The sequence below is a fragment of the Oryctolagus cuniculus genome, chromosome 19 (genome assembly GCF_051225735.1).
Source record: "Oryctolagus cuniculus isolate XC-2025 breed Fujian yellow rabbit chromosome 19, ASM5122573v1, whole genome shotgun sequence".
Lineage (NCBI taxonomy): Eukaryota > Metazoa > Chordata > Mammalia > Lagomorpha > Leporidae > Oryctolagus > Oryctolagus cuniculus.
In genome coordinates, this window is record NC_142885.1 from 2,633,606 (window position 1) to 2,648,591 (window position 14,986).

Here is a 14,986-nt window from a genome sequence, read left to right on the forward strand (position 1 = left end):
ATTCAGGAGCAGCAGGCTCAGCTAGGTGACCAGTCAGCACTGCTTAAGACACATGCTATGGGGCTCCAGATGCTCGAAACACGCATGGTACAAATAGAACAGATAATTACTATACTAGCTTTGGAAAGAGAACTCAAGTGTGAAGTGATTGGAAGAGTTTGCATTACCACCATTCCGTGGAACAATCTATCCATTCCTAATGCAACGCAACTACCTGATATGTTCAAACACAACCATTCTACCTGGCTAGAGTGGGTAAATGCAACAGCTCATCTTGAGGCTAACATTACTGAGAGCGCTCTACAGATAATACAGCTTCAACATATAGCGGCATTTAAGATAGGTCAAGTCAGAACAGTGGAACAGACAATAAATACTCTGACTGACACAGTTTCCTCTTGGCTCCCATCCTGGAAATGATTTAAAATAGAAGCAATATTCTGTATGGTTCTTGTATGCTTGCCTACCTTACAGCACCTCTTCTCAATTGGACAGAATTTCGTGAAGGGATACCTAGCCCTCCAAAAGGAACCCAGCCCGCCAGAAATAGAAGAAGAAAAGGAAGATCCCGAATCTGGAAATCAATCCGGAATATGCTCAAGAATGTTCATCCCCTTGGCCCAGCGGCTCAATGGGCTTTGCAGGGCTACGAGAGCATTTAAAGAAAAGAAAAGGGAGGACTGTTAGGGAACCATTCATGGAGAAAGTAATTGTAGCACTGTTTGAAACAAAGTAACTGTAGCACCCTTTGAAAGAAAATAACTGTGCAGCCGCAGTTGCAGTCACGCCCAGCTTGAAGGAAAAGTAGAGTAGTAGCCACCCTAGCTGGTAAGATTTGAAAATGGACGGCCTAGAGGGCCTAACCACAAACTGTCATTGCCATGATGATGGGACCCTGGGAGGTGGGAATGTGGGCGGGGCTAGCCTGTAGAAACTGTGTATAAGGGGACCCTCAGACGCTGTAAACCAGAGGTTGCTCAGCCTCTCTCCCTGGTCCCTAGTGCCTAGTGCCTGCGGGGAGAAGCTCCTGGTCCATAGTGCCTAGTGCTCGCAGGAGTAGGCTTGAGCAATCTCTCCTCCTAGTCGCCTAGAGTATCAATAAAGTGTGTTTAGCTTGACCTTCCTCAGTCTCCTCAACTCTTCCTGCTGGGTAACCCAGCCAGTTCCCAAAGGGGGAAATCCTGACATAAAGGAAGCTCCTGGTTCCTGGCTTCAGATCAGCACAGCTCTGGCCATTGTGGCCATCTGGGGGTGAGACAGCAGATGAAGACCTCTCTGTTATTACCTATTTCAAATAAATAAAATAAATCATAAAAAAGAATCACTATGGTACATTGTGCACCTCCCTGTGTGCCACTCACCAGACAGCTGGCTGGGGAGTTTTGGATTCCACCCAAAGACTCTTCTTCTAGGTGTAACAATAGATTATTCCTAGAAACCAAAGAAACAATCTTCCTTCCCCAGAGAAGCTACTGTATCATTTGCAACTAGATTTGGTTAGACAGGTCCCAGGGGAGCATGAACAATTTAGCTCCTCCATTCCAAGAGTATCTCAATGAAGCTGTGACCATGGATCTAATCTGGGATGAGAACACACTAGTACATCACCACTAGCAGTTCAGCCATCAGACAGAGAGCTTGGACAAACTATTTCAGCACTGTGCAGGGCATTTTGCAAGGAGGGAATCTAATGCCTGGCCAGACTCACAGGCTCAGGCAAGGCTGAAACGTGTTGAGATCTTCGGGTCATCATAGCTCAGGGGTCTACCCAGGTGTGGCTGATGGACAGTCAACATGGAGGAATCAGCTCATCTAAGGAAAAACCAGGGTGTCTTACTGCTCCTACCGATCCCCGAAACAGGTGAGTTAATTTTATTCTGACCACAATTGGCCTCATTGCGGATTACACAGGCACACATTTCAACTGTGCTCCTGTTCTGTGAGACAAAGTATCTCCCTGTGCTCTACTTTGATTTGTTCTTTGTCTTCTTAGGCGAGTTTGCTTTATCTACCCACCAAGCTTGTGCATTCAGGGTACACTGCCATTTCTTTCATCTTTACAAAACCACACTGCCTGACACCTTAGCATAATTCAGATCCTCAAGATTTCTGTGGAAATTAACCAGAAATGCCAATGTAAGTAGAAACAACAGAATGCAGAAATCTCCATGTATGCATCTGTTGAATCTATTTAACCATCCATTCATCCCTCTGTGTATCTGGCATTTGCCTGTATTGGCAAAGAAAGATGCATTATACAGCTACTGACACTCCTGAGTCATTTGGGGAGGATCCCAGGGACCAACATGTCCATGTCCCCATCTGGAGACCCAGGAGAGCCATTCATTCAATTCTAGGACACTATCAGAGTATTAGTCAGTTATCTAAGGCACTAAGGTAGGAGGGTCCGCTCCTGCTCACGGACTGAGTAGCCCTTTTGCTCCACTCAAACCTGACCAGGAAGGGCGATTTCCCTGACAAAGTCTACAGATGTTAAACCTAGCCAGAAGTACCCACACAGAAACATCAAATTTATGCCTGGCCAAATGTGTGGGCACTTGGTGGCCCCGTTCAGTCATTACATAAAATCACCTTTCATACTAGGATCAAACATGAAATGAAACACCAGGAGTAAGGCAGGCCTTTGCATTCACAGCCATAACAGTTGATATGCATAGGCAGACAGGAGGAGGAAGGGCTGGAGGGGAGAAGGGGTGAAAAAGACAGGCAAGGGGAGGGCCTCACTGGAGGACAGGAAGATGGAGAGTTTGGAAACACCAGGAATCAGAAGACAAGACAGGGCTGGCGCTGTGCTGCAGCGGCTTAATGCCCTGGCCTGAAGGGCCAGCATCCCTATTGGCACTGGTTCAAGACCCGGCTGCTCCACTTCTGATCCAGCTCTCTGCTATGGCCTGGGAAAGCAGAGGAAGATGGCCCAAGTCCTGGAGGAAGCTCCTGGCTTCAGGATCGACACAGCTCCAGCCGTTGCGGCCAATTGTGGATGGAAGACCTGTGTGTGTGTGTGTGTGTGTGTGTGTGTGTGTGTGTTTGTAAAACTCTGACTTTCAAATAAATAAATCTTCAAAAAAAAGCACAACAATGTCATAAGGATGAACAGCACTGTGGCATAGCAGGTAAAGCTGCCACCTGCAGTGCCAGCATCCCATATGGGTGCCAGTTCAAGACCCAGCTGCTCCACTTCCGATCCATCTCTCTGCTAAGGCCTGGGAAAGCAGTAGAAGCTGGCCCAAGTCCTTGGGCCCCTGTATCTGCATGGGAGACTCAGAAGAAGCTCCCAACTCCTGGCTTCAGATCAGCACAGTTCTGGCCATTATGGCTAACTGGGGAGTGAACCAGCGGATGGAAGACTGACATCTCCCTCTCTGTCTCTGCCTCTCTGTCTGTCTCTGCCTCTCTCTCTGCCTCTCTCTCTCTGCCTCTCTCTGCCTCTCCTTCTCTGTGTAACTCTTTCAAATACATAAAAAAGGCATCAGCAGAAAGAGTAAAACTTCAGACTAAGCACAGCCCCCTGAAGCGGAGCCCTGAGCTCTAGCTCAGTCCCTCACCCTCACCCCATTGTGACCAGCACTGCAACCAGGGCCAAGTTTCCTGAACTCAGGAAGCAGCTCTGCTAGCTGCTAGATGTGCAGCCTTCTCCAAACAACCCTCTCATGTGGGCAAAATGTATGCTTTCATGGCAAGGAAACTGCGGTCCCTGCCTTCTCTCATCCCTGGGGGTCTTTGAAGCTCAGGACAGCCCAGGAAACCACAGGCACATAATGAAGGCATAATGAAGACCACGCATGTTTGCCTCTCGGGGAACACACACACACACCACGGGCAGCCCTCCATTGGCTGACAGATGATTCCTAAAGCTTGGTCTGCATGAGAAACAGCCTCACTCATTCACTCAAGCGATGGACTCGACTCAGTGAGTGCAAGAAGAGCGAGACCCAACTTCCGATCTTGCAACGCTTTGTGCCAGCACACTGGGAGCAGGTTCCAGAAAGCTATTTATTTCCTAGCAAGCAGATCCCTCCCCCAGTTCCTCATTGGCTGAGTAACAACAGCGTGACAATCTTCCTGGCATTTGCTTCAGCTGTTTGGCCACAACCTTCCTGGGTCCCTAAAAACTCATGTGCACGGAATCTACCATTCTTACTTTGAAAATGCACCAAGTGTTTACTTCTCACAGGGAGGAATAGTGAAGAGGAGTTCTTGGGCAAGGCACCTTTGTGCAGAGCAGTATGTGTGAGGGGTGAACAAGGGCTTGTCTAGGAGAAGATATACTATATTGGCTAACACAAATCTGCACTCATGTAGAAAACTCACACTTTCATCTGAGGGAAATCACTAACCTCTCCCACTCCTGAATATGGCCCGGAAAGGGTCTATTGTAAACTGCCTGCATGTCTGTATCCTTTGGCAAATTACAAATTCCCAAACACATCCCCAACAGTCTTAGCCTAGTACTTCTCCCAGTGGTGGCACAGATTCCCAGAAGTAACTTGGGGGGTTTGCCTCCACATGCTTGAAACAATGGGATTCAGACTCATCTCTGTGCCTTGGTTGTCAGCTTCTAAGCAGATGTGTTTCCAGCTCCCATTCCATGACAAGCAAAGTCCCGTATCATCCACGCCCACCCACACTCCAACACTGGAGCCCACAAAGAACTGTGGGCTGCGTTTTGGGCCCTTGTGAGACTTGCTGTCTCCCACAGTGCACATCAGGAGGAAGCTGAAATCAGGACTGGACCAGATGGAAACCCAGGAAATCCTATGTGGGATGTAGACACCAGGAGGTGACTTATTGCTGCCCCAGGAATCCACCTTTTACTCCTATAACACTTAAGAGGGAATTACATAAAATTAATTATACACAGGCAAGTTTGTGCACACAAGGCATGACTATGTTTTCAATAACAAGAAAAGCAGTATTGGACCAAGGCACACAGGAGTAGAATTTGTGTATGCTATTGTAGGTGGCATGGACTCAGACTAAGGGGCTATATATTTAGGATGCTGTATGTGATCTCAGTATCAACATATTTTTGATAATCTTTTAGAGATTTATTTTTACTTATTTGAAAGGCAGAGTTACAGGGAGAGAGGGGGAGAGAGGCAGATCTTCTATCCACTGGTTCACTACCCAAATAGCCTCATGGCTGAAGCTGGCCCTGACCAAAGTCAAGAGCCAGGAACCAGGAGCTTCTTCCAGATCTCACATGGCTGCAGGGGCCCAAACACTTGTGCCATCCTCCACTAATTTCCCAGGTGCATTAGCAAGGAGCTGGACTGGAAGTGGAGCAGCCAGGACTTGAACTGGTGCCCATATGGGATGCTGGCATCACAGGCAGCAGCATTACCTGCTACATCACAAACACCAGCCCCTAGATAATTTCTGTGTACATGGGGGACAAGTTCAAGGGCATTTAACTAGCTGTGAGCCAAAGCTGCACCAAGGGTGCTCGAGGCTGGCCAGGACACCACACGGCCCCTCAGGGCTCAGGCTGTGAGTGCCTCCAGGCAGCAGCGGAGGTCAGGGCGCATCAGAACGAACTTTGAAAAACGGATTTGAGGGGCCAGTACCATGGTGTAGCAAGTTAAGCCTCTGCCTGCAGCACCGGCATCCCATATGGGCGCCAGTTCAAATCCCAGCTGCTGCACTTTTGATCCAGCTCCCTGCTGATGCACCTGGGAAAGCAGCAGAGGATGGCCTAAGAAATGGAAATGCAACAAACACAACAATGCACCTCAAGGACCGCAAAAAGCAAGAAAATCCCAGAGTTAGAAGACAGAAATAATATCAGAACTGAAACATGAAATAAAATTTTTTTTAAAAAATGAGTTGCAGGCGTGCACCTTCCAGATAGGTTAATGCCGGCGAGACCTTGGAGACACCAGACGCGTTTATCGGCTTTTCAGCTTCCACTTTATTTTTTAGCAGACTCGGGTTACATGTCGCGAACGCCCACTTTCTTCGCCTCCTCCAACCCTCTTTTATATCCCCCTCCCACCGTCCACCTGTTTATATATGATTCACGGAGAACATGTTACCAAATCAGCAAGAAACAAAACTTAGTAAATGTGGGAAACATGCAATAACAGGATGCTTAAAGTCAAAACAGGATCTTGCGGTTAGCAACGGGCAGGGTGGAAAAAGCCCAGCACTAAACTTCTTGTGCTTGTACATGTTGGGAGGGGCACAGCTGGCCAGGCTGTCCCGTTCCCCGACATCTCCCCCTTATTTCTTTGCAAAATGGAGTGGTACTGTGCCTGTCTTAGGTGACCAAGAGCATCTATTGGGCTTACCCGTCATTGGCACATGAACATGAGGTGTGGAGGGAGCGTTCATGCCCTGTTTAGGTTGCCTTGAAGACCTCTCAGAACTTAGTAGTAGTCTTTGACTACCGGTCCAGCAGATTCAGCCACACCTGAATCTGTCCATTTTGCATGGGGTACTGGTTATTGAATGTTAGCATGGCTTATTTAACCACCATTTGCATATTACGCTGATGCCTGAACAGCCCTTGCGAGATCCGAACAATAATTGATCCTGTTATAAGCACAACAAGAGCCAGCCCTATAATAGCAGCCCATTGTTTAATTGGATTCCAACTACCATTTAACATGCTACCCAAAAGATGGGACTGATTAGCGGCAAATGAGAAGTGGTTGTAGGGGTAGGCGGTAACACAAACTGCAGTAGATCGAATAACACAGGGTATGCCAGCCAGGCCTGATCTTGCAATAAATCCGTTCATTGAGTTAACAGCTGAATAGCAGTATATCATCAAGTGCCTGGGCGGTAGATCTTGTGATGCTATCAAGTGTGGACAGTGTGGAGGTTTGGCTCACGGCCATGCCAATAGCGGCCGCACCAGCTGATAACACCACAATTACTGCAACGATGACTGCGGTGACCCCAAAGTCTCTCCTGTGTTGAACAGCCATTGAGAAGTCCTTCTCAGTCACCGCAACTGGTACAGGATCCCAAATGGTAATCCGCACAACCTCCAGTGTTTCCACTTCATTTAATTTTCCTTTAACACATGAGGAAATAACTCCTGTAGTGCAAGTATTATTAGTAGCATTACAGCGACACCAAAAGAAGGGAGGCTGAAGGCAAACAGGGGATGATACACGGGTTTCATTGGGTGATGAAAAGGCAAATCATAGCCAGCGCCGCAGCTCACGAGGCTAATCCTCCACCTTGTGGCGCCGGCACACCGGGTTCTAGTCCCGGACAGGGCGCCGGATTTTGTCCCGGTGGCCCCTCTTCCAGGCCAGCTCTCTGCTGTGGCCAGGGAGTGCAGTGGAGGATGGCCCAAGTGCTTGGGCCCTGCACCCCATGGGAGACCAGGAGAAGCACCTGCCTCCTGCCTTTGGATCAGCGCGGTGCGCTGGCCACAGCATGCTGGCCGTGGTGGCCATTGGAGGGTGAGCCAACGGCAAAAGGAAGACCTTTCTCTCTGTCTCTCTCTCTCACTGTCCACTCTCTGCCTGTCAAAAAAAAAAGAAAGAAAGAAAAGGCAAATCAAGAAGGTGCAAAGAAATTAACATTAAGGAGCAACAGGGAATCGATCAGAGGTGGACAGGCATCTGGAGAATTGGGGGTGCCTGAGGAGTGCAAGAAGGAAGTGGATTGGTAGGAGGGTAAGGAGCAAATGGTCTGTGACACTCCTGGCACCTGAGAGGTAGCGACTCAGATCGAAAAGCTATAAGTTCCCCTGTAATATTGGCTGTATAAGAACTACCTGACTCATTCCAGTTGATAACATCTCCCATGGAATAAGTGGCCAAATTAATACATGGTGTAGGAAAGCCGGTATAATTATAACCACAAAGATCTGCACCAAACTTAGGCTTATGGAAGCATAGCGCTCCCGAAAGGTGGATGGGTAAGTTAACCTGGCCCTGATGGGAAGAATTGACAAGACTGTTGTAAGGCAATCTGAATCTTTCACCTATGGTAGAGTTATGCAAATACACAACTGGCAGAAGGTTAGAAGAATTAGAAACAGGTAGAAGGAGAGGTATGGCTCTCAAGAGACCGCAATACTCATCCAGCTTGGCCATCGTTGGTGACAGTGGCGTCATTATTAGGAGTAGGATCACGATCATCTTGCCACTCTATTGTTCTTATCAGTCTTTCTGGAGTCCATGTTGGATTTTTTTCTTCCTGTGGGAGAAAACAAACAGCGCCTCGTACCCGTCTTATTAATGGGTATGGGCCTTTCTATTTGTTATCTTGTGGGTCTTTCCACATAATCATTTTTCTAACGGGTGGCTGAGCTTCTGTCAGTTCATGGGGTTTATTACTACTGGGGGTCTGTTCCGAGATTACATGACATTCTGCCGGGGTGAGACCATCAGCTTTTTTATTTAAAAAATTTATGGTAAGTAAGGCGAGGTTGAGAATGTCTTTAGGGGAACGGGATAGTGCCCCATTCCCCCTTTTTGTTTTAACACAAAATTTTTCAGATACAGATTAGTGCGTTCCACAACAGCTTGTCCACTAGGGTTATATGGGATGCCGGTTAAATGAGAGATATGAAAAGTTGCTAAAAACTCAGCAAAAGCCTTAGAAGTATAAGCAGGTCCATTATCAGTTTTTATTATATTAGGAATTCCCCAAGAAGCAAAACATTGTAACATATGTTGCATTACATGGGAGGCGGACTCTTTGGCAGCGGCGGTAGCCATAACTACTCCTGAGTAAGTATCCACTGTAACATGGACACAGGATAGCTTGCCAAAGGCAGGGATATGCGTTACATCCATTTGCCAAATGTGACATGGATAAAGGCCCCGGGGATTAGCTCCAGTGGGCGTAGTAACAGGCTGATGAATAACACATTTTTCACAATTTTGGACAATAGATTTAGCTTTATGAATAGGGATATTAAACCTTATACTTAAGGTCTTACTATTAACATGCCAAAGTTTGTGATATTCCGTTGCCTGTTCCATGGCAGTGCAAGCTAAAAGGAAGCGGGAACGTTGATCGGCAAGGGCGTTTCCCACGGTGAGAGGACCTGGCAGAGACGTATGTGCTCTAATATGGGTGATAAAAATGGGATCTGATCTCCTAAATAAAGCGTGCTGAACAAGCTCAAAATAAGGAAACACTGTAGAACTTTTGGATATTAACGAAGGGGAGCCTAGCCTCTTAACAGCATTAACAACATATAAGCTATCAGAAACGATATTAAGAGGACCCTCAACCATATTTAATAACTTAGCCACTACAGCTAGCTCTGCATGTTGAGGTGAGGGAGACGCAGTAACTGCATGATGCACCTGACCTTGTAAAATAGCCACCCCGGTACCTCCTTTTGCTCCATCAGTAAAAGCTATGGGTGCTTTGGGAATGGGATTAGAATAAACTCTTTTAAAATAGTGTAAGGGTACCGTGTTGCAAAATCTAATAAAGGGATGATGGGGATAATGGTTATCTACACTTATGTCAAGGGTGATGGTGATGTGGGACCATTGCCAAGTTTCCTTAGCCCACTCCTGAATGACTACAGACTCTAATGGAAGAATGCAGGACTATGGTCTTCTCCCTGCAATTTCTATGACTCGGTGGATGGCTTGTAAAACTAAATTTCCCATAGCCTCCGCATAGGAGGTAATAGATCTGGGCATATGGTTATGTGGGTATATAGACAACAACGGTCCTTCTTGCCAGAGTAAAGCATAGGGATAATGACTTTGCATGAACACCAAAATACTTAAGGGCATAGTGGGGTCACACCGCTGCATAGCGGCGCTCTTAAGGCACTGTTCAAAAATTTTTAATACTGCTTTTGCCTCCTTTGTAAATTGTCTGGGTGAATTTAGGCATGCATCGCCTTCCAGAAGTCGGAAAAAAGGGCACATTTCTTCAGTAGTCATTTTACAATAAGGCCGAATCCAGTTTAAACTTCCACACAATTTTTGTAAGTCATTTAAGGTTTTAACATGATGAGTGGAGATATTAAAATCAAGAGGCTTTACTGTGGTAGGGGTAATCCGTAGTCCTAAATATTGTACTGCAGGAACTCGTTGAATCTTTTCAGGGGATAAGATAAGATTATAATTGTTTAGGGATTGCTCTAATGCAAAGAAGCCTTTATCTAATTCTTCCTGGTTAAGAGCAGCCAATAAAATATCATCCATGTAGTGTACTACTGTCATTTGTGGAAATAATTTTCTTACAGGTGCAATAGCCTTAGCAACATATATTTGACATAATGTGGGACTATTAGTCATTCCTTGTGGCAATACCGTCCATTCAAAATGAGCATTGGGTCCTATATGATTTATAGAGGGAATTGTAAAGGCAAAACGTTGTCTATCTTCCTTGGCTAGGGGGATAGAGAAAAAACAATCCTTTATATCAACTACTATTAGTTTCCATTCTCTAGGTAGCATGGTTAAAATGGGGAGGCCGGGTTGGGTGGCCCCCATAGGTTGCATTTGTTTATTTATAGCTCTTAAATCATGAAGTAGGTGATATTTACCTGATTTCTTTTTAATCACAAAGATAGGAGTATTCCAAGGAGAAGTAGATGGCTGAAGATGTCCTGCCCCTAATTGTTCCTCTACTAAGGTTTTTACAGCAGCCAATTTTTCCTCTGTAAGGGGCCACTGCGAAATCCACACTGGCTTAGAGGAGAGCCAAGTTACAGGGATTGGCTGCAGTGCGGTGGCCCCTCCTGGAACCCCAGTCCATGCTTGTCCTTTTCTCCTTTTGGACTAATGGGCATTGTAATACCTTGTTCCCTAGCTCCCAGGCCTCCACCTTTATATCCCATTCGTGTCATGATGTTCCACGCAGCCTGCGATCCTTGTTGTTTTCTCTTTTCATTAGTCAAGGTAAGTCTTAGTTCCTGTAGGACGTCTCGTCCCCACAGAGTAACTGGCAGCTTACAGATATATGGTTGGAACTGTCCAGAATGGCCTTCATTGTCGGTCCAAGTGAGGATGCTGGGACTCCTAGGTGGAGCATGGGTAGTACCCAACCCTACCAGTGTATTCTCTGACTCTTGTGTTGGTCAGGAGGGAGGCCAGTCGTCTGTGGCTATAATACTTATATCAGCCCCAGTATCTAACAAGCCTTGTATTGTTTTTCCCTGAATGACAAGAGGCCAAAGTAGTCTGTTTTCCAATGATAAGGAGAGTGCTGCAAAATTACTTCCTTGTTTAGCTCTCTGATCTCTAATATTTTCCCAGCATAGTAGTTGTGCTAGGGGTCTGTCATTATCTACGATAGCTGCACCTAAGGTGGCTTGAACGATAACTTTAGGTTTGCATGTGGGGAAAGTTACTATTGCTGGCTGAATTTGGAGTCTGTGCTGAAAATTGGTGGCTCATCCAATCACTAGTCTGAAGCCAGTATTGGGAAGAGAATTTTTAGTAGGGACTACATCAATGATTTGAGGACCCATAGCTGGAGTTAATATTTGAGACTCAGTTGGCCACAATTCGAAACAGCTTACTGTTCCTGATCCCCTTTTTTTGATTGCTGGTGCACCCAATTTTGCTTCGGGCCCCATGTCGTGGGGCCCCTCTCCCATTTTTTGACTCTTGGGGAATGGGGTTTCCTGCTTTATCAGTCTTAGAATAACAATCACTGGCCCAATGATTACCTTTCCCACATTTAGGGCATAATCCTGGCTGTCGTTTGTTGGGCTTATGTTGTCTACATTCCTTTTTTACATGTCCGGGCTGGCCACAAGCAAAACATTTGCGGTCACTCGCTCTATTGGCCTTAGCCATTGCCATAGCAGCATGAGCCCCAGAGGCAACATCATCCATGACATCTCTGCAAATTTTCATAAAGGTAGGGATGTCCTTATGTTGCCAAGGCCTTAGCGCGGAGCGACATGTCTTATTAGCATTTTCATATGCCAGTCATCTCAGCAAGGGTGCGGCCTCTTCAGGAGACTCAAACAGATTGCCCGCAGCTTCATAAAGGCGGTTAATAAAATCTGCATAAGGCTCGGTCAATCCTTATATTATCTTAGTAAGACTGTGCTTAACTTCCCTTTTTTTGGCACTACCTTCCAGGCCCTCAAGGCTATATCTCTTATTTGTTGTAATACCTCCCAGGGACACCGAGCTTGCACCACTTCTGCATGGAATGCTCCCTCTCCATTTAACATGGCAGGTTGTCCATCAGCTCGGTTTTGCGCCGCCTGAGTACGAGCTAGTTCCCTATAAGCGGCTGACCATAAGAGATAATCTCCCCCTGAAAGGACTGCCTTGCAGACATTTCTCCAATCTTCAGGGACTAGGCCCTGAGTGCCTAAGGTTCCTAGGATAGCTTTGGTGAAGTTAGCATGTGGCCCGTAGAGAGTCACTGCTTTTGCAGCTCTTTTAATGCTGTAAAGTTGACCGGAGTCCACCCGCGATTTCCTTGGCAGTCTTCGGTCACTGGAAAGATCTGATGGGGGTTAAAGAACTCTGCCCAATTTGGTTTCAGGTGCCATGGTGGGTGGGGAGTTGATTCCCCAGTATTTATAAGAAAAGCAGCTTCATCGTCATTACGAGCACTTTCGTTTTCAAGTATTTGCCTTCTAGTCTGTTTCTCCGGCCCAGACTCTAGAACTATGGGCCTCATCTCACTTGAAGCATTGCCGGCAAAACAGCAACAGCGCATAGGATGAGGGGGCAGTTCATAAGGAGGAGCGGAGGGCATTAAGGGCAACTCCGGGTAAAGTGGAGGCAATTCCAGCGTCTGCGGATGTTTCACTTTTGGTCGGGCTCCTCCGCTTGCTTCCATCCTTTGTTCCTTTATATTGTCTCTTTTTTCGCTACTATCATGGGAGTCTTCGCTGAGCTCCTCCAGTAGTTCAGAGCCTTCATCTAAGAGTTCCCCGACCTGGTCATCCTCTGACTGTAAGGCAGTATCTATCAGCTACCACAAGTGGATCACTCCCTCCTCGACTCCAGCGTTTCGCAATTCACGTCCCACCCGTCTCCACCGAACCTGTGATAAATCTCCTTCTTCAACAAACCAAGGACAAGTTTTATATAGTATCCTAGTAAAATTGCACACAGCTACACTCTTTACGGGCATCCCCATTGCCTTTAAAAGGCAGCTAATCAATAGGTGCATTTTCGTGGTGGACTGTGTGTTCCCCATTGTACCGCGGTATTCCTAGACTTTTTCCCCTAGACTCCCGTCTATAGACTTTTTTTTTCTTACCTTCTTTCCGCGTCGCAGCGATCTGAGTCACGGCACCAGTTGCAGGCGTGCACCTTCCAGATAGGTTAATGCTGGCGAGACCTCGGAGACACCAGACGCGTTTATCGGCTTTTCAGCTTCCACTTTATTTTTTAGCAGACTCGGGTTACATGTCTCGAACGCCCACTGTCTTCGCCTCCTCCAACCCTCTTATATATCCCCCTCCCACCGTCCATCTGTTTATATATGATTCACGGAAAACATGTTACCAAATCAGTAAGAAGCAAAACTTAGTAAATGTGGGAAACATGCAGTAACAGGATGCTTAAAGTCAAAACAGGATCTTGTGGTTAGCAACGGGCAGGGTGGAAAAAGCCCAGCACTAAACTTCTTGTGCTTGTACATGTCGGGAGGGGCACAGCTGGCCAGGCTGTCCCATTCCCCAACAATGAGTGGATCAGGTTTTTTGAAAAGGTGAACAAAATTTGTATTTATTTTTATTTTTTGAGGTCTGAAACACAATCTTATTCATTTGTTGTTATTAAACCTTAGTTTTGACTGGACTCAGATTTAGCAGTAGACGCTCTCAGAGAACACAGCCCACATCTCCCGGCAATCCGTTCCTGGCATTTTTCTTTGGCCTCCTCCATTCTCTTGGCTGAGAGTTTAGCATATTCTGCAGCCTCCGCTTTGTTCTCCTTAGTACACTGTTTCTTCAGAGCAATTCACCGGCGTCTGTGTCGCAGGACACGTGGAGTAACTAGACGCTGAATCTTGGGTGCTTTGGTCCTAGGTTTCTTACCCTGTTTAAGGGCTTTTCTTACAACATACTGGCATACATCACCTTCTTTAGAGAAACTGAAAAGCTTATGAATTCTGCTGGCTCTTTTAGGACCCAGGCGACGAGGCACCGTGGTATCTGTCAATCCAGGAATATTTCTCTCTCTCTCTCTTTTTTTTTTACAATGACCAAGTTGAGAACACTCAAATTGGCATCAACAATGCAGCCCCGAACTGATTTGAGCTTTCTTTCTCCAGTTCTCCTTGGTCAGTAACAGGAATGCCCCTTATTCAGCAGAAGGTGAACCCGCCCATGGGTCAAGACACCTTGCTTCATGGGAAAACCTTGTTTGTCATTCCCACCACTGATCTGGACCACATAACCCTTCCATTCTTCACCCAGGGTGTCGGCAGCAACTTCTGTGTCCATACACTTCTCATAGAAAGTACGAAGTTTACGTTCATCGTCCACTTGGATGAGTTTCTGGCAGCCAGTGGCTGGGAAGGAGGTATTCAGCTTCATTTTGAAGCAGCTGGCCACTTCGGAGGCTAAATTTTATTTAAGGTATACAAGTTTCATGTATTTCCTATATACAGATCTAGGAACATAGTGATATTCCCCATCCTTCCCTCCCTCCCACCCACGCTCCAACCCTTCTTCCTCCTCCCTCTCCTATTTCCATTAATTTTTACAAAAATCTATTTTTAGTTTACTTTATACTCCTAAGGGTAACTCTACACTAAGAGTTCAGGTAGTATGAAGGAAAAAATACTGTTGTGGGGGCTGGTGCTGTGGCACAGCAGGTTAAAGCCCCAGTCTGCATTGCGGGCATCCTGTAAGGGTGCAGGTTCAAGTCCTAGCCGCTCCACTTCTGACCCGGCTCTCTGCTGTGGCCTGGGAAGGCAGTGGAAGATGGCCCAAATCCTTGGGCCCCTTTACCCACGTGGGAGACCTGGAAGAGGCTCCTGCTTTGGATCAGCACTGCTTCAGCCATTATGGCCAACTGGGGAGTGAACCAGCAGATAGAAG

At 46.6% G+C, this 14,986-nt stretch overlaps 1 pseudogene; it reads right to left on the reverse strand.

The window, feature by feature from the left end:
- Positions 1 to 13,724: 13,724 nt before the first annotated feature.
- Positions 13,725 to 14,481, reverse strand: LOC149120299 (small ribosomal subunit protein eS6 pseudogene; annotated as a pseudogene).
- Between the last annotated feature and the right edge of the window lie 505 nt (positions 14,482 to 14,986).